Source organism: Triturus cristatus, chromosome 10, assembly GCF_964204655.1.
Source record: "Triturus cristatus chromosome 10, aTriCri1.1, whole genome shotgun sequence".
Taxonomy (NCBI): Eukaryota; Metazoa; Chordata; class Amphibia; order Caudata; family Salamandridae; genus Triturus; species Triturus cristatus.
In genome coordinates, this window is record NC_140593.1 from 1,017,379,233 (window position 1) to 1,017,397,489 (window position 18,257).

The following is an 18,257-nucleotide window of genomic DNA, read 5'->3' on the forward strand; positions in this document are numbered from 1 at the left end:
GCTGTAGCTGCGACAACAGATCCTATGGGAAATTGCATGGGGAAAACTCGATTTGGGACCCCCCTTTTTTCTCGGCCCCGCTTGACGAATCACCACAAAACTTTCAGGGTAGGAGCGGAGCGGAGCTGGCCAAAAGTTTGGAAAATTCCGCGAGGATTCAACATCTGGCGCCAGACTTATTGGGAATAGAATGTTGTGGATTTCCTATGGAAAATAGGTTCTACCTATAACTATCTACCGGCGACCGCCAGTAGATAATATATATCTATATATATATATATATATATATATATATGAATATATATATCCTTATATATATATATATATATATATATATATATATTCTCCATCAAACGCCTTTAGCTGTCAGGACGCACTCCCAGCCGATTTCGCCATTCGGTTTTTTATTTTCAGCAACCAGCAGCTTCATTCCAGTGTAAATGGTGCCGACGCGTTTCAAGGCATCTCGCCTCTTCTTCTCGGGCAATCTCAGGTGAATTCACAGAAAGCTCTGCATGCCGTTTATAGTTCCGCCCACTGGGCCTTATTAATGTTCAGAGGTATGCTGGGAAGGGTAGTCCATTCCGTTGAGTAATTATTCCCTCAGTGGGTTGATATATATATATATATACACTGATAATATCAATATATTGGACCAGAGTATATTTTATGTCTGTAATTTGATTCTGAATTTTATGAACTGCAAAATATTTGTGGTGGATATTATAGACGTACAGCTTGGTTAAGAGAGTGTGTGCTTTTAGTGTGGCCTATGTAGAAAGCAGAGTGTTGAGTGTGAATGTTGGACATGTGCATCAAACGTGTTTCACAAATTAGTAGCATGTTAGTCTGATGTGAAGCAGGAGGGTGTGAGGTAGAGAGGGTTCTGTGCCATCCCTGAGATCAGTCAGCAGAGCTTTCAGAGTCAACTTTTAATACAAGACTGAGTGCTAGGTCAGTGGTTTCACCACTCATTAACAGGCTAAAGCATGCAGGACCAAGCCCTGGTAGCGGCAGCAATTTTATAAAGTGAAATTACACAGCAGTCTTATGCTGTCACTAAGGTCCAAAACAATTGCCCTTTTCAGTGCATACGCAAAATGCTATGTTAATCGCAGCACTGAACATCTCCATGCCTCTCCTGCTCACGGCCGATATCACTAGTTTTATCCTTGAGCTCTTCAACAGATTTCAATGAACCATACATAGTACTGACTGTAACAGAATTTACAACTTTTCATATGAGTTATTCAATAGACTTTATAAAGGATTAAATATACATCTTGTTTGGTCACTATGTTTTGAATGTCCCTATCTGTTACCATGTAATTTGTGAAGTTAGTGTAACCACACCACACCCTGACAGCAAACTCATGTAAAGCGAGTGCGAAGTGCAGTTTGATGGCAATCAGGTGACACCGGTGAAGGTGGAGGGAGAAAAGAGAGACTGTAGTGCTGGGCAAGCCTCCTATGAAGAAGAATTGTAAAACAGCCGACAGCAGATCAAGCATTGAGAGGGAGTGCAGGGGGAAGGGGGTTATTTAAATGTAAAGAGACCAGCTTTAGTGAAGAGAAGATGGTGACATCTTTGGGGCAATTTGGAGTCAGGTTGTACATTTACAAGAAGGGGAGACACACACTAAGGCAGGGTGCGAGATACAAGAGCACCTAGGCCCCAGGGGCGAGGATCTTACAGGTTTTAGTTTGGAAAGTCTGTCACAGCTTGTGGAACCTCCAGGCATGCAAACCTCCAGGCGTGTGCAGTCTGAAAGAATTTGGCAGGGACTTGGCAGCAACCCCTTGCAGAAAAGTCCAGGGTGGACTTCCAGATGCTGGCAAAGTTCTGGCAAGCTCAAGGATGGCTGTGTGAATGGATGGATTAGTCCTGTTCAGACCTCTTGACTTCACAGGAGACTTGGCCTGGCTTGGTTGTGCCAGTATCAATTTATAAGCCAAGTTCTTGCATTTTGAGTGCTGATGGATTGAGTTACCACTACCAGTGAAACAATGAGAGAGAGCATGCCAGCGATTTGGAAATATTTGAGCTGGATTATGAGGAGGACATGATGGAATATGACAAAGGGAAAATCATTGAAAGCCATGAAGATGGACAGCAGAGTGTGCTTCACAGTAGACATTGGTGGGTGATTGAGGAAACACAAAAAGAAGGAGGCAGTAACATGTTGAAAACAATGAATAAATACATTAAGCAGAAGCAGGTGCTGCATAAGACGGGCAAGAAGAAAGAGTGGCACAATTAATAAGGTCTCAATGTTGAGGAGGATTGGAAGTTTTATCCTATGAATGGAAGGATTGTGGTCTTGTTCTAGGTGGGATGTGGATAAAGAGTAGTAAGGGTTAAATCAGTGGATGTGGGAGATGGGAAGGTTAATGTGATTGGTCAGAAGATGAGTAAAGATACCAGTTCTATGGATAACATTTTAGGGACAAAAGTGGAGTGTGTGAAGGGGTCAACTACGGAAATGAAGGATGCTGGGAGACTGTCCATTGCAAAGGAGAGACACACAACAAAGGATAGGGATGATGAAAAGAAAGAGAAGAGTAGCAGGGAGGTTAAAAAAGAGTTGCAATACATGGGTATGACAATAAACTAGGTTCTCGTTTGTTGTCAGGCATGAAGGGCGGGCAACAAAGGCAAACCGTCAACGGAGCTCATGTATGTTGACTTATTCAACAGAGAGCTACCGCTGAGGGCCCGACCAAGCAAGGGCCTTCGGAGGAAGGGTATTACACCACCCGTCCTAATTTGGGTGGATGGTTGTGATGTCCCTTATTTCTGTCTGTCACTGCCATGTAAAACCTGGTGGTGAGGGACTGTGCTCCACATCCAGGGAAAAAACGTCCTGGGTGCGGGGATAATTTTTTGTTGTTGTCTATAACAAACCCCCTTTTGGGAGTTTGCTTTTGAAAAAAAACGTAAAAGTATGGTGGACAACTGTCAAACTGATGGCAGTCATCCACCAAACGTTTTGTATTTTGACAAGCACCACCATGACGGTAGTTGGTGTCAAGGTACAGAGATAGCGAATGGGATGCAGAGGGTCTTTAAATTTGGCGGACAGTACTCCTTCAGGGTGGCATACATAATGTCCTTCCCCACCCTGATGGGCGGAGCACCATTCTACATACAGTGGCACAGCCCCATAGTCTAATTTCAGATTGCTTTAACACACCCCTGTGATTTTTCTTTGTTGTTCATTAACTATGAAGGGGCTAATATAGTTTAAAATGTTTTGCTGTGTGTTGTGCACACTGAAATGTTTAGTGCCTGCAGTTGGCTTTCTCATTTAGTACTGGCTGTAAGTTAGTTATTATTGGGATGATTTCCTGTTTGTGAGCAAGAAGGATCAGGTTTGAGTGGAAGGGCATTTGCACAGTTTCAAGTTATAATGAATGAGTTGGGAGTTCCACTGGCCCCTGACAAAACAGAGTGACCCAATCGTAGTTTGACCTTTTGGGCGGGATGGACTTGGATACAGTGAAAAAGGAGGCCAGATTATCAAAGCACGTCGAGGAATTATTGACATTGTTGGACAAGGCAGGAGTGGTAAAAAAGATGGAGCTGTGGAAAGTTGAAGCATTATTTGGGCATTTGAATTTTGAACGTAGGTTAGTGAGAGCAGGACAAACGTTTTGCAGGAGGGTAGGTTTTGCAATGTCTGGAGCCTTATTGTCACACCAACGGGTGAAGTTCAGTACTGGCCTTAGAGCAGTTCTGAGGGTTTGGAAGTAATTTCTGAAACATTTCAATCGAGTTACAATAGGGTCTTCTAGTGATGATGTGCCAAGTTCACATCTTTTCCCGATGCAGCATTTTATTTATTATTTTTTCCCTTAGTTGTGGCAATGGTGTAGTGGGCGAAGATTCTAGCATTCACAAAAGTGACATTAAGGCCCTCATTTTGATGTCGGATGGACTGTCACCGGCAGGCTGTCGGTGGCGGTCCGACCGAGATCCATGGCATAGGTCCGAACGGCAGGTTACAATATCGGCAGTCAGAGCGATTTTGTTTGGGGAATAATGCTGCCTTCGACAGGCACAAGGAGCCCGCCGGGGCAGCAGTCGGACACTAGTCCCTACAATGGAGGCGGTGTCCAATTCTGACTGCCTTGACATGGCGGTATCTCTTTTGCTGGGCCGCAGAACAAGCTGCAATACAAAAAGGCACATTCCGACCTCTCTGCTGGCGGTCCTATCCTAATCGGGCAGGCAGGACCTCCAACTCATTGTCGAACGGACACCTGCGAGCGGCCATCATAATAAGGGCATTAATGTTGATCATAAGACAGTTGTGTTAGTGAACGGAAACCTAAGGGTATTAGAATACTAAAACTGCTACTGGTTTTCATACTGGCCCATTTGCATTTTAATGTGCTGTTTAGGGGAAGACTTGCCAGGTGTGGGCAATTTGATAGCAGATGCTTTCTCTCATTCACAGTGGCAGAGAATCTGAGGCCTGGAGCCACAAGCAGATTAATTGAATGCCTGAAAGCCATAGGAACTGTGTGATTTTGAAGCATGAGAATTCTTAAGCTGGTTCAGAACTCATTGGCTTAATCATCTAGGGACAGTTTTAGACACGTGTTGTGAGAATTCTTGCATGAAGGTAGACAAAGGAAAGGGACCTTCAGGATTTCTCAAGAGACAAGAGGATGTATGTTTTATTGTATGCTTAATAGAGAGCAGTCTATCAGCTGTCACAATTTTAAGGAAGTTAGAGGGAGCAGCATTTTAAAGGAAAGTTTTCTGATGTTAAGGACGATCAAAAGGGAACTGGGAAGGAGAATATTAGAACATTGGAATGTTGAGCACTCCATTGAAGACAATGGAGTGCTCCAGGCTTCTATGGCTGGAAGAATCCCGGAGCATCAGCATTCCAATGTTTGTTCACAGCAACCCCCTCATGCTCCGTGAGGCCTTTGTTTTACAAATTAGAACATTCTGCCCTCTAGGGGCAGAATGTTCTAATAGCCGTAGAGCCCTCTGTAGTGGGCTTTACTGGCCATTAAAGCCCCTCTCCCTTGTTAAATGCCCTTTTAACTCTGGAGAGGGCCTTTAATGGCTGCTAGAGCCCGCTACAGCACATGACATAAAGCAGGTGTGCTTGGGCAGGAAGCAGCTTGCCATTCTAGTCATCAAGAGTTGCCGCTTCCTGCCATCGTGTCACTTACAATCACTTCCGGACTTCTCTCGTGGTTTCTTTGGTTTTTCACGTCCTGCTGGATCTTTTTGGGGTGCTTTTGTGGCCGCTCCCTCGCCACACAAGCTTCAGGCTCTGCATACGGGAACCTAGGAGATGCACATCCAGATAACAAGAAAAAAAGGACAACAACATTTCAGTTAGCCATTTTTGATTCTGTCTGGGTAACATGCTATTCACTTGCGTGCATATTCAGCTCAACTTTATTGAGCAATGTTACTTATCTGATCTTATCTGCTACCACGCCACGTTTATGAATCCTGAAGGGAATAAGTGGTGTCTAAAGCTATAGAAAAATCTGGAGATATAAACATTATTGTGTATTTTCATGACTCACACTACAAAAATTAACTCAGTGAACTTTCCACAAGTCTACATGTTGATAAGGATTACTATGTTTTCCTTTTTGTTTGTATTTTTTACATGACTCCAGTTGGCTGTATTTTAAGTGCATGATGCAATGCTCTGAAGTATTAGATCTCTATATATGGTATTTTCTTTTATGATCTAAATACAGCCATGCTGATTAAGCTTGAAGTTATGAAGGCATAGCTATTGGAAGAGGTATACTGTTGTGATGCATTTTTAATATCACTGCAAGTGCAATAGCAAGGTGTGAATACTACCCATAAGCTTTTCCTCTCTCATTTCATAGATATCTGAGGTCACTGACTGACCTAGTCATTCCTACATTTAGACAGAAGAGGGGATTCATAAAGGTATAACTACTCTCAATGGTATATGTTGTAGGAACGATAGGGAACACATGTATTGGCACTCATTTTGATTCATTGGTTTTCTTTTATAAACAGGGTGAGATATAGAGGAGCCCCAATAGGCATGCAGTTCTCATCCAGACAGCAGTGGACACTCTCTTGTTTTCTCTTCCCTTGTTTCCCCCTTCTCCATTGGTCGGGTTTGACTTTGACCTTGTTGGATCTTCTCGGCTGATAGGGAAGTTGGGACCTTGCCTCATGACCTCCTCTCACTCCAGCGTAAATCCAGATGAGATTCTGACACCAGGAAGTAACAGGGCTATTATTAGGTTTTTTGAGCCACCGAGGCCATTTTGAAGTTACAGAGTATAAGTTCATCATGGTCCAGGGCCTCTTTGCTAGGCGATCAAAATACATTGTTGCTGCAGTGAGGACCTTGTTGCCAGAGTTATGTAAAACATTGGAAACTGTTTGTGATCATCTTTGAAACTGACAGAAGTCTGAACTGTAGACAAATACTTGTCCTCCCCCACTGCTTCATACTTGCACCCGTGCTTATCGTGCTTGTGCCCGCCCACCTTTTGCGTGGAGGGACACAACAATAGACGGACAGACGAAACAGTGCTAGCGGCACCGGGAAAGGCATTCTCTTGCCCCCCTCAGGTACTCTTGTAATCTTAGGGCCACTTGGAACATGTTGCCCTATTTTGATGCTATATTTCGAACCTGCAGACCGTGTGTATTGTGCCTCGGTTCCCATTCCTTCCACGATGCGCCCGGCTGATCACGCCACTGTGCCCTATCACTCTAGGGAACGTTGGGCCTGTGGCATGGCAACAGGACGCACTAAGGGACTAGGAAGGGGGCTGGTATCAGCTTTTGGATTAAGTAACAAGTAATGGAGAAATCGTAAAGCAGACCCTGATACAGGAGTTTGGACACTCAGTGTTCATTAACTTCACTTCACTAATTTGGTCTCCTGGAATACTGGGTGGAGGCGGCGGTTGCACGGCAGAAGGGAAGAGGTAAGTCCTGGTTACCTCATATTACTCCAATATGATTAGTGTAATTTGGCAGCTTATCACAGCTCATTGCATGAGTGGAACTTGCTCCTTGGAGTAATTATTTACTCCAATTTATGCCTGAATACGACCAATACGTTTCGTCAACGCACTTTCTGCAGATGGTCGTTTCAGGTGTGGGATTTCACTGATCAGATTGTACCAGATTACTTCAGACTACATCACACTTGGTCTCCAAGACAAGGTGGCCCCTTGTCATTCTCAGCATGGTCAAAACTAATGCCCAGGCGCAGAGGCTCAATTTCATTGAAGTTCTGAGCATCGTAATTGCCTGTACTGGCAAAGGTATCAACCTCTTCATTTGAGTTTGCATTTTGATGAAGATCTGTGAGTATGGAGAAACATAAATTGGGACTCCCTAAAGCAAACGTCGTGGATGTCCATCCGGTAACACAACTTTGGAAGGGTTTTTCACCTGGACAGAGGAGGTTATTGAAAAAGAGATCCAGTAGGCTGAGTGGCGACTGTGTCTACAAGTTTTTCAACCACAGAATAACCATCTGTTAGTCGGTTGGACTGGGCTCAAGCAACCATCTGCTACTGAAGGGGTTGAGTTCTGTGAAGCTGCTCACAAACAAGCCCTTGAGGCAAATACTACTTCAACTCTTGTTACCCCTTCACCTCCAATGGATCTAGCTTTTGCAGCCAAAAGAAAAAAAGAGAGGCTGTAGTCCTAAGAAAGGTAGCCCTGTTGTAAAAACAACTACTTCTTACCAACTTAGTGACATTGGTATGGAGCCGTTTAGGTCTGACCTGATTTTGAGGATCACTGACCATTTAACAGCCACCTTCAAGACTTGCATCCAATCCATTTGTGCCCATTTGAAGAAGAAAAAAATGTTTGCTCTCAAAATTATGCACAGAGGGGATGCGCGACAACAACACTGGGGCCTCTGATGTTCACCAGCCTAGAATGATAACCTTGATTCCATCCATTAACCATGAGGTACATGAGAATTACAGCAATAGAGTTGAGGTCCCAAACTTGAATGTGGATCTCAACCATGCAAGCGGAGCTTCTGAATGATCCAAGACTCATTCATACACAACCACCAATGGGTCACCCCCACTTTCTCTGGATTTTCAGACCAGCTTGGCAGTCTCCGTCCCTCCGGCAATTATTCCTGCGAGCTCGATCAGGAGTACAGATATATCCTTTTGCCACTTGACCCCAGCAGCCTGCCTCTATGTTATGATCTTAGCTAATGTACCTATGAGATCTAGTGGCACCACTGAGCCCACAAAACAGCTGATGAATAAAGTGACACACTGGCTGCATAAACATACCAACAACATACTGTGGGTGTTTGTACCTCGCCGGCAAGACATGGAACACCCTCCCCATCCGCCTGCGGCAGACCAAAGACCTTCTGACCTTCAGAAAACTTCTAAAGACCTGGCTCTTCGAACAGTAGCAGCTTCCCCCCTTCCCCCCCCTAGCGCCTTGAGACCCTCGCGGGTATGTAGTGCGCTTTACAAATGCCATGATTGATTGATTGATTGATTTGCAGACATTCTATTTGCCCGTAGAGTTGGCCGGGTGAGACCTGGACCTAAAGAGTTGGAGGGTGACTGTATCATTGTGAAATTACAAAACCCACAAATGGTTGGTGACTTGTTACAGATCAGTAACTGCAAATTGACTGGCCTAGGAGATAATAAAGCTTCTCCTCTGTCTTTTTTTACAGGGCCTTGGGGAGAGCCCAAACGTCCCTGGCACATGCAGCAAGTGCAACGGCTCCTGCCAAGGGAGTTTCATCACTGTCAACAAACAACAGATATTCGGCTCTTTCAAGTTTACAGGAGCAGTATTGACTTGGGTATCCCACTGTACAGGGGTTTGGTAATACAGTTAGGGCACTACCAACAGTAACTCCAAAAGTAACCATTAGCACATTAGAAGGCCCAGCTCCCTGTGACAAACTGCACACCGAGTCCCAAATCCAAGAAGTCTGTTATTCTAAATGGGGACTCAGAGAGATCAGAATTGTGAGTTGGAATATCGCAGGGATAGCTGGGAAATTTTATGTCGATAGTTGGCTAGAATATGTTTCATCACATGACATTGTTCTTTTCCAGGAAAACATGGGAGGTTGATGAGGTGTTTTGTGGTGTTTATGTATATTTTACCACACCTGCAACCCCTTCACTAGCGGGGTGTGCGTGTTCAGAGCTGAACGCTTGGTTTAAAACAACATTGGTGTGTTCTGTGAAGCCTATTACTGCAAACTTTTTATTTGAAGCCTTCCTGTTGAATTGGAATGTTAAATTTAAACTGCTTGTTATTAATATTTTTTATGAAAATTTTAAGGGGCCAGTTGGTGATAGATTATATTTTTTTCTCCAGGCATCTTTTGAATTGACTAGTGGCAGGTGGCTTTGGAACCAATCTTCCATAGTGATCAGTAACCCCCTAATAACTACTATGGGTATGCCCATTGTGAAAAAGGCTGGCATGGTGGTGAGCACTAGAGAGCTCACGTCTAAAGATAATCGAAGGCTAATGTGGAGAGGGGGTGACTTCCCTTGGATTGTGCATAGGTTATGTACTGATCATCTGCCACTGGTAAACAAATGCCTCTCAATTGAACAAACATTTTCTCTGACCATTGAGGACTTTAAAAAACTATGGCAATTCATTAAATGTCATTTGACAAAAACTGCTAGGATTAGTAAAAAAGGATCTGAGGCTTGCTTTGATAGGGAATGCAGACTAGTCTGCACCCGTCTACATCATGCACTTCAAGCTGTACCTATAGATAGCGCTAAAATAGCTATCTGCAGGAAAGACTACAAGCTAATCCTGAGGAAAAGGAAAGTGGATTATCAGTACCAAGTATGGGACAACTTTGTTACTGTAAATAAATGTAATCCATACAATGGTTGCAACTCAACTCTAGACACTAGTAAAAGCCCTTGTAATTGGGTAGAGCATTTTCCCCATGTGTACAGTCAGGGGGATGTAAGTGAGGAGGGTGTGAATCAATATCAGCCAAAATCCCCACTGGAAATGTAGTTCTCCTTAGAAGAACTTATTGAGGCAATCAACGCCACCTCTTTGAATAAATCTCCTGGCCTCAATCATGGAGAATAGCCATAATTGTTCCACTATTTAAAAAGGGTACTCAAAGCAATCTTAGCTGTTTTAGCCAATACCTTTTATAGACTTCTTGGTTAAGATAGTTGGGAGGATAATTCTGGAAAGACTGTTAAGCTTGGGTGGAAGACAATGGAATTCTTTCTAAACTCTAGTATAGGTTTAGAGGCGGGCTGGGAAGAATGGAACAATGCCTCAATCTGCATCCTATAAGTAACAAATACACTATAACAAAACAAGGATCTATCTTTCTAACTTCATGGACCTCACTTGCGCCTTTGATAGCGAGGTGAGCTCCAAATTGTGGGCTAAGCTGAAGAGCCTAGGTATCAATAAGGGACATGTAGAGCTCTTGAGGACCCTACATCACGATCTCTCTGACACTGTCAGGTATGGACATGGCAGTGAATGCACCAATTCTTTGCAATGGGCCGAGGGTTGTGTAGTGTAGTTCCTATTTCCCTAATAGGCTCTGCACATTGGATTAATATACCCTATAGATTTGGCATAGGACTGAGGTCAGTATGCCCCTATCGAGTACATTAAACTTAATTACTTTGTGCCAGCTAACTCAGAGGCCACTAGAAACTCCTTGTAAACAAGAAGGGAGTAGTTTCTGGCAACCGCATAAACATGACAACTTTGTTTCCCTTTAGAATTGGAACACTCTCAGAATCGTGGAAACAACAGATAACAGTTTCACTCAGCTAATCGTGCATGCTTAGTTTCTTCAGAGTTACACAGAAAGAATAGACGGGCGTTTCAAGAAAAGGATTTTTCTCGTGTAAGAGATATGAGCTGTTACAATCATAAGACAGTATGTGAGATATATTATGTACAGCGTAAGCAGTAGAAAGAAATAATACTGCGCTAGCATTATCTTTTAGCTATGACACATATATTCATATACATAAATAACATAAGCTAAAAATGCGAGTACTCATGAGATGCTTCTCTAACTAGTTCTACCCCAGTGTACCTAACCTAAGTGTAGTACAAGGTAAGAAGTAGGTGATGTATTCCATAGTATGGTAGGCTATAGTATGGTATGCTATAGTCTGGGATGTCAAGTCTGGTATGCAAAGAGTCCCTCTAGGTTCTAGTCAACCCCATACCTTGAGAATGAGAGAGGTGGGAATCTCTTTCCGGGTCTCGAACTCTAACACCCGTGAAGGGAGTCAGAACACTGGAAGCTGGATTCTCTGCGAGCAGGGATGACAGCGTCTCTTGTCAGTGCATCAGGACTGGGACACGGGCTCCTCTAAAGTCGAGGTCTCCTCCTTCTTGCTTGGACAAAGGAAGGTATATTTATACCTGGTAGGTGCCTTGGAATGTTAGCATTGATGTAAAGTCGGGCAGAGGAAGACGTCAGGAATGAACCCTTAAGGAATAGTGGTTCATGCATAATAAATGAGTTCTTCGAGAAATCAATAATCCTGTGCTAGGGAAACTCCCAAGAGCTTAAGGGTCTGGTTTCTAAGAACTTGTGAGGTTGGGGTGGACGGATGTAGGTGACCATACCTGTATTTGGATAGCATGGCTAATGCCTAAATGAGGATAGGGATCTTATGCCTATATAAGGGCAATGTGAATTGTGCCTATATAAGGACATGTTTCAGGAAAACTTATATACGGACACCTAAAGTGGAATACAACAGTTGTGTCAAGGGTGCATCCTTGCCAGGATACATTTCCTTTTGTATGTTAGTGGCTTCGAGGAGGCACTGATGTCCAAGGCTGCAGACATTTCAATGATTAAGAATATCCCTATCCCTGCCCTAACTTATGAAGACAATGCAGTGCTACTTGCCAGAATTTCCAAGGGTCTGAAATTATTAATAGAAGGCTACATTGATTTATGGCCTCTCTGAAGCTGGTAGTGAATCCTACTAAGACCTTTGGAATGGCCTGCGGACCATGGATTGTTAAAATGTGGACTTTGACCATAGAAGGTAATCGAACAACACGAGTTAATGAATTTTCTTATTTTGGGGTTACCTTTGATTTGCAGGGTTTCTGGCTGCCATGTGTATCCAGGGCAAGAACTGGATTTCTTAATTGTATCGGTTTAATTTCTAACCTGGCTTCTTTTATTGGTAAGAAACCCATTGCCCCTTTTTTTGAAGTTTATAGGAGGAAATGTCTCCCAGTTTTAACTAATGGTTTGAGCATATGGGGCTACAAAAATGTGCGTAGCCTCCAAGCGGAGGAAAATAGAGAGTGCAGAAGGCTTTTAGGCATTGTGCCAAGTAGCCTAAGTTTTATATTGCACAAGGAGCTCAGCCTGGAGTACATTGAGGATCCATTAATGTGGCCCCATTGCTGCTGTGGCACTCTGTATGGAGCAATCCTCAAGCCCTGCTTAATAGGGATATTATTGAGGACTGTTTATCTTGCAGCTTGGGTCTCCTAATTCCGTGGCTGGCTTACGTCAAACAGATGTGTTGTTTATTGGGTAGACTAAATTGCTTCCTTACGGCCAGAAGGGCTGCGCAAAGACGACAGATCCCAGTTGAAGCAATTGTTTCTCGAAATGAGGCAGCGAGAAAGGGAAGCAGGATAATTAACCACGTTCCAGAGTAAGAACTATATTTTTATCCAAACCACCCTAGTATCACCCTGTATCTGAAGTTTGTGACTAGCAGTTGGGACATGGTCTCTTAACCAGATTCAGGCTTGGGTACATTAGATGGCAGCTGTGTTTTCCCCTTGAGCAATATGAATTCTCTTCCATCCTTGCTGCATGTCGTGTTTTTCTGTAGATTTTACTCCTGTTTCACAAGATGCTCTCTAATTCCAGTTTTGTTAGAGTTCAGGGTTAACAAAATGTAGTCCTGCCATACTGCACTTAGACACCTAGCTCACCACTGATTTGCTTTAGCGTTAGCTCATTTCTTAAAAAGCACTCTTTGTGTCAGGAGTCATACGGTTATTTGATTTTAAGACATACCACAGCCAGAATTTTAGGGCATCATTTTAATGTTTTCTTTTAATTAAATGTGATTTTAAGTAGTTGCTTTTATGATCGTATTTAAAGTGGGAATAAAACTAATTGATTGATTGAATACAAATAAGTATTCCTAGGAATTAATTTGTGTTGTGGAGATAAACGCTATATGCTAAAATACTGTTTCAGATCTATTCTTTAAGGGTTAAAAGTCATACCTTCTTGCACATCTTGTTTATTTACATGAGGAACAGGAAGGATAAAAAATTAGCTAGCATTCGTGCCAGGAATTTTCAGTTCTTTTAAGGACACGGAGGCGAGGGTTATGCTTCTCTTTCGTTTATTTGCTACTCACAGCAGCCAATGAAAAACGTTTTGTATGCAAATAAAACTACATTTCCCATGATGCTTTGTTATACATCACATCCTGCATGACCCTATAAGAGCCACCATATCCTGTTGCTGAACCTCTTTCTTTGCCCGAACATTTTAGTCCAATAACATTAACTCAAGTCCAAACAACTATCCTCCAACATGGAAGAACCAGAACCAAACTGGAAGTATACGTCTTCTTAACCAGAAGTACTTCTATTCCATCTTCTTTTCAGAACCTGAAAAGAACTAAACACAGGAAAAAAACCCGTAACTTCTGCTTAAACAGAATATACAGTACATACGGGTGGGCAAACATTCCAACTTTGTAATACAACCGGGTGGGATAATCCTTGCCTCCGTGGCCTTAATAGAATTAAAAATTCTTGGAGCGAATGCTAGCTAATTTTGTATTCTATTACAGGACCGGAGGCTTCTGATAATGCTAGTTTATCAAACACAACTGAAGCTATATCACCCACCGGTAAATATAGAGTCAGAAGACCAATCAGCAGATCTCATAACATCTTAAATGGTAGAGCCCAACATAAAGGTTTTTGATGCCATAGCACCACGAACAGAGTGTGCCCCCAAACAGTTGGGTATCAATACCAGCCTCTTGCATAACTGACTTTAACCATCTGGCTATGGTAGCCACAGACACAGGTTTATAGGGCTTCTGCAACGCAATCAACAATTGTACCGAACCATCATGTTGTATATACTAAGTACATTCCTTGAGGCACTGAACCACACATAGCTTTGCATTACCAGGAAAGGCATGATATTCAACACTTCTTGAAAATGTTTTAGTCCTGGCAGTAATGTTAAAGGAAGCTCCCTCTGGAGTAAATACTCTACCTGTAACATTCAGAGCTTTCACGTCGGAGGAACGTTGACAGGCAGAGAGGCAAAACAACATAACTAACTTGCACGTTAGTTGTTTCTTTGTTAACAAATTATTGGCTGAATTGTCTGTAAAATCCATGCGTCTTGTGAGATCAGAGCCCAATTGTGAATGAAAAATTGAGTACGACCCCCCAAGGGTAACAGAAATTGGTCGATAGCACTTACCTTCAGACTCTGGAGCCTGGAAGCCCCCTCGATGTACGCCACTGTTGAAGCGTCTCCTACTGAAGCGCTGTCTGGTGGGATAGAATGTTCCACCACGTGTGGAATCCCACTCTCCTCGCCCACGGCCGTAATCTCCTCGCTAAGGAGCTTGGTAGAACTGGAGGCCTGACGAGCGTCCTCGCCCGGTTAAAAAGGCCAGCTTGAAAAACGTGTTTAATGCCAGTTTGGGCCTTGTACAGGGACGTGAATGTGCCCACATACTTGGAGGTGTCCTTCATGAAGCGCTCCTCAAAGAGGTTACCCTCTGCTAGAGGACCAGGTTCTGCAGAGGCAGGCTCGGTGAGATTCGAGTCCATCCTCATAAGGAGAGACTTGCGTCTCTCAGTGGAGATAGCACAGTTAGCATTCCCCAACAAACATATGGCCCTTTGGGTCCCCTCTGCCAGTATGTCGGGATCCACGGGAGCTTACGACTCCTTCGCCTCCAAGGCCATTTCTAGAATCTTGGCTAATGGCCCTGCCACGTCCAGTAGCTTGTCCTGGCAGCTTTGCCAGGTGCGATCAATTCCCTTCTTAGGGTCATTAGCGAACTTCTTCAAGAAAGTAAGGAGGCTTGCATTGTTGTCTGGTGTGTCCGCTACCTTATCCGGGATATCGGGCCTAGGGCACTCTGAACGCAACCTGTTACGCACATCCTTGTCGAAACTTTTGCGCAGGTTGTCATGTAAGTAGGCAGCAACCTCTGGAGCAGGTGCCCAATCTGACAACCTAGGGTGTACGATGTCGGCCGGATTGAAAGTGAAGGGTATGTTTAAACCCTGCGATAGGTCTTGCTCCACATTCTTCGTCTTTCGTGACTTTTTCTTGGGGGGAGCCTCCTCATCGGGGGTCTCAGTCCCTGTGGTGCCAGTGTCTGTATCCGTGGCAATGTGCTCCTGATGCTTAGCCTTACAGCCCTTGCTAGGTGGAGTAGGAGCCGTAGGTAGTGCTGCTAGGGCGTTAGCATGAGGCCAAGACTCTACTTTAGAGCCACCTGCTGTGTCATCCTTTTGTGGTTCGGCTGGTCCAGTAAAACCATGTCGCGTAGCAAACCTTTCTAGTTGTTTTGTAATAGGTTTCAACGCAGCAGCCAGTGCCTGCTGCACAGTCCCAGTGACTGCTTTCTCAATGGCCCGATTGTCAGTCTCTTGGACCGAAGCGTCCAGAGCCTCAACAATATTGTCCTCCGATGAAGGTGCAGAAACTTCCTCCTGATATAGGTCATCTTTTTCATATCTGACCCAGTCTACCATGGTAGCGCTGTATTTTAATATATATATATTGTAAAATGAGGACCAATGTAGAGGAGTAAGGGGTGAGCCAAACCACTGCACACCAAAAGGAATAAGGTACTTATCTCCCCAGCAAAGCTGTATAACAATTATTGCAGCCCACAGGGAGTAGGGAGGGCCAAAACAACAGATATATAGAGTATGTGCTCACTCCTGGGCCAGACGATTGTTACAGCCAAATCAGGCGTATCTCCGTGTAAAAATCGCCGGGTTAAATGAGCCTCAGATCACTTAGGGGGCGCGTACGACATGCGTAGCCCAAAATCCTACCAAAAAGTAGCCACATCAGAACGATGAAAGCTCGCTGAACGCCGCACTGGCTAATTAGGGGAGCCTGTAGCGGATATCGCGTACACATGCACAGCTGATTAACGCTGCCGAAGGCAGCGCGGTACCAATTTTCCCATCGGGAGTCTTTAAATACAATGTCCGAGCGGGCCACCAGCACTTAAGCTCGTCAATGCTCCCATCGGGAGCCTATCAATCACAGCGACCCAGCGGGCTAAAGGCAATCAAGTGCGAGAATGCGCGACAATCAAATGCATAAATCACATTAACATACGCAAGCACATTAACATGTAATGTAACGAAGTCAACTTAACTTTGCATGAGCAGTAAAGAAAGAGGCTCAGCAACAGGATATGGTAGCTCTTTTAGGGTCATGCAGGATGTGAACTAAGCATCATGGGAAATGAAGTTTTATTTGCATACAAAACGTTTTTCATTGGCTGCTGTGAGTAGCAAATAAACGAAAGAGAAGCACAATCAGAAGCCTCCGGTCCTGTAATAGAATCCTCATCACTTCAGAGACTTTGACATTTTTATCTAAATGTACTTTTTTTATAAAGGTAGGAATTTAGGTTGGAAAAGTAATTGCTATTTGACTAGGTGGACTTTTTAATTCGAATGAATGTTAATAAAGTGCAACCTTGACACTATTTTCGACTCATGGGGCATGTTCTCATAAAACATAAGGTCGTTATGTACAGTTAAAGAGGTACAATAGTTCTGCATACTTTTGTAATCTGTTTTATCGATAATAATTATGTTTCATTATTAGGAAATTCAACGTTCCATTACAATTTAGAAAGTAGGACACACAGAGATATTCTGAAAGTATATTGTGTGCACTTGAAATTATTATATGCTATAGAAAGATTTATAAGATATTAAAGATATTTTCATGTCTTTAGATATCAGTAGTTAACTATTAGAAGGCAGGGCTCAACTGAATGTCAAAACAGAATGGCAATATCCAGATCTTTGTTTTCTCTCTTGTCCCGCTCCATGGGATTAATGCTAACCATCATATTATCCTGTGTATGCTTAGCTGTGGCTTCAGAGAGGTGTTGGAACATTAATTGTGCCTGCTGGGTTTGGACTACTAGGTTAGTGCTTTCTAACATCAATCGACAGAATTCCGATTTCGAAACCTTTAAGCCAACAGCGCAACATCCGTTGAGTCCTGTGGTGTTTTGCTTGTTGGAGGAGCTGATGGTTAGTTCCTCTTTCTTGAAAGTGATGAAATAGTAAAGTGGCAGAAAATGTTCCAAAATGTTGTAATACACCATTGGTTTTATGTGAGAAATTCCATAATTTCATATATTTGCTTGAGTCCAGTGAGCTTTAGTGACTATTGAAAAAGTCTTACAATATACCAAGGACATAGGTAAACATACTTTTGTGTAAGTATACTACTTTTAGGTATTCACAAAGGTAAACTGCGACCAAAAGTCTACGTTTACAACTTTCGGCATTCACAAAAGGCATCTGAGTGCGGAGATTCAACTCCAGGTGAGGAGTGTACTTTCCGCACCCGGAGTGGAATCTCCGCACTCAGACGGAGATACCGTCCTGAGTGCAGACGTAAAGACACTACTCGTAAATGCTGTGAATACCGAAAGTCGTAAACTTAGACATGTGGTCTAGGTTTACCTTTGTGAATACATAAAAGTAGTAAACTTACACAAAAGTGTAAGTTTACCTTTGTGAATCAAGCCCCATAGTATGTTCAACTAACAAGCATTTGCAATTCAATCGGTCTCGCCTTTGGGGCCTTATGTGTATTTAGCTATGCAGCACATTGGCCTGGATGCTGAAACATCTACTGTTCTTTAACATGGAGGGAAAGTAAGCACCAAACTGAGTGACACGCCAGGTATGGGAACACATTGAGAGAAATATTGCCTTTCAGTGGTAAATGGTATAGTCCAAAGCTCTGTTTTTAATATGAAATCAGGGCCTTCGGTGGTCATTCACTGAAAATACAAGATTTGAAAAAAATATTATTGTTCTATGGGTGCTCGTGGAAGACAATTTCTATGGATTAGAATCTATGGAATACGAAAGTGATTCTGGTATTTTACTGACCTCTGCTGGTCGTTTTCTACCAAGAAAGTTAGAGGCAGTTGCCAGA

At 43.2% G+C, this 18,257-nt stretch overlaps 1 protein-coding gene across 1 annotated transcript in view; it reads right to left on the reverse strand.

The window, feature by feature from the left end:
• LOC146796430 (zinc finger MYM-type protein 1-like) overlaps positions 1-16,461 on the reverse strand; it is a 131,101-nt gene extending 114,640 nt beyond the window's left edge. Inside the window, exons 1-2 of the mRNA XM_085629007.1 lie at positions 16,444-16,461; positions 5,194-5,311 (exon numbers count right to left, since the gene is read on the reverse strand). The gene's annotated coding sequence lies outside the window, so the exon portion shown is untranslated. The remainder of the gene's footprint in view (positions 1-5,193; positions 5,312-16,443) is intronic.
• Positions 16,462-18,257: the final 1,796 nt, after the last annotated feature.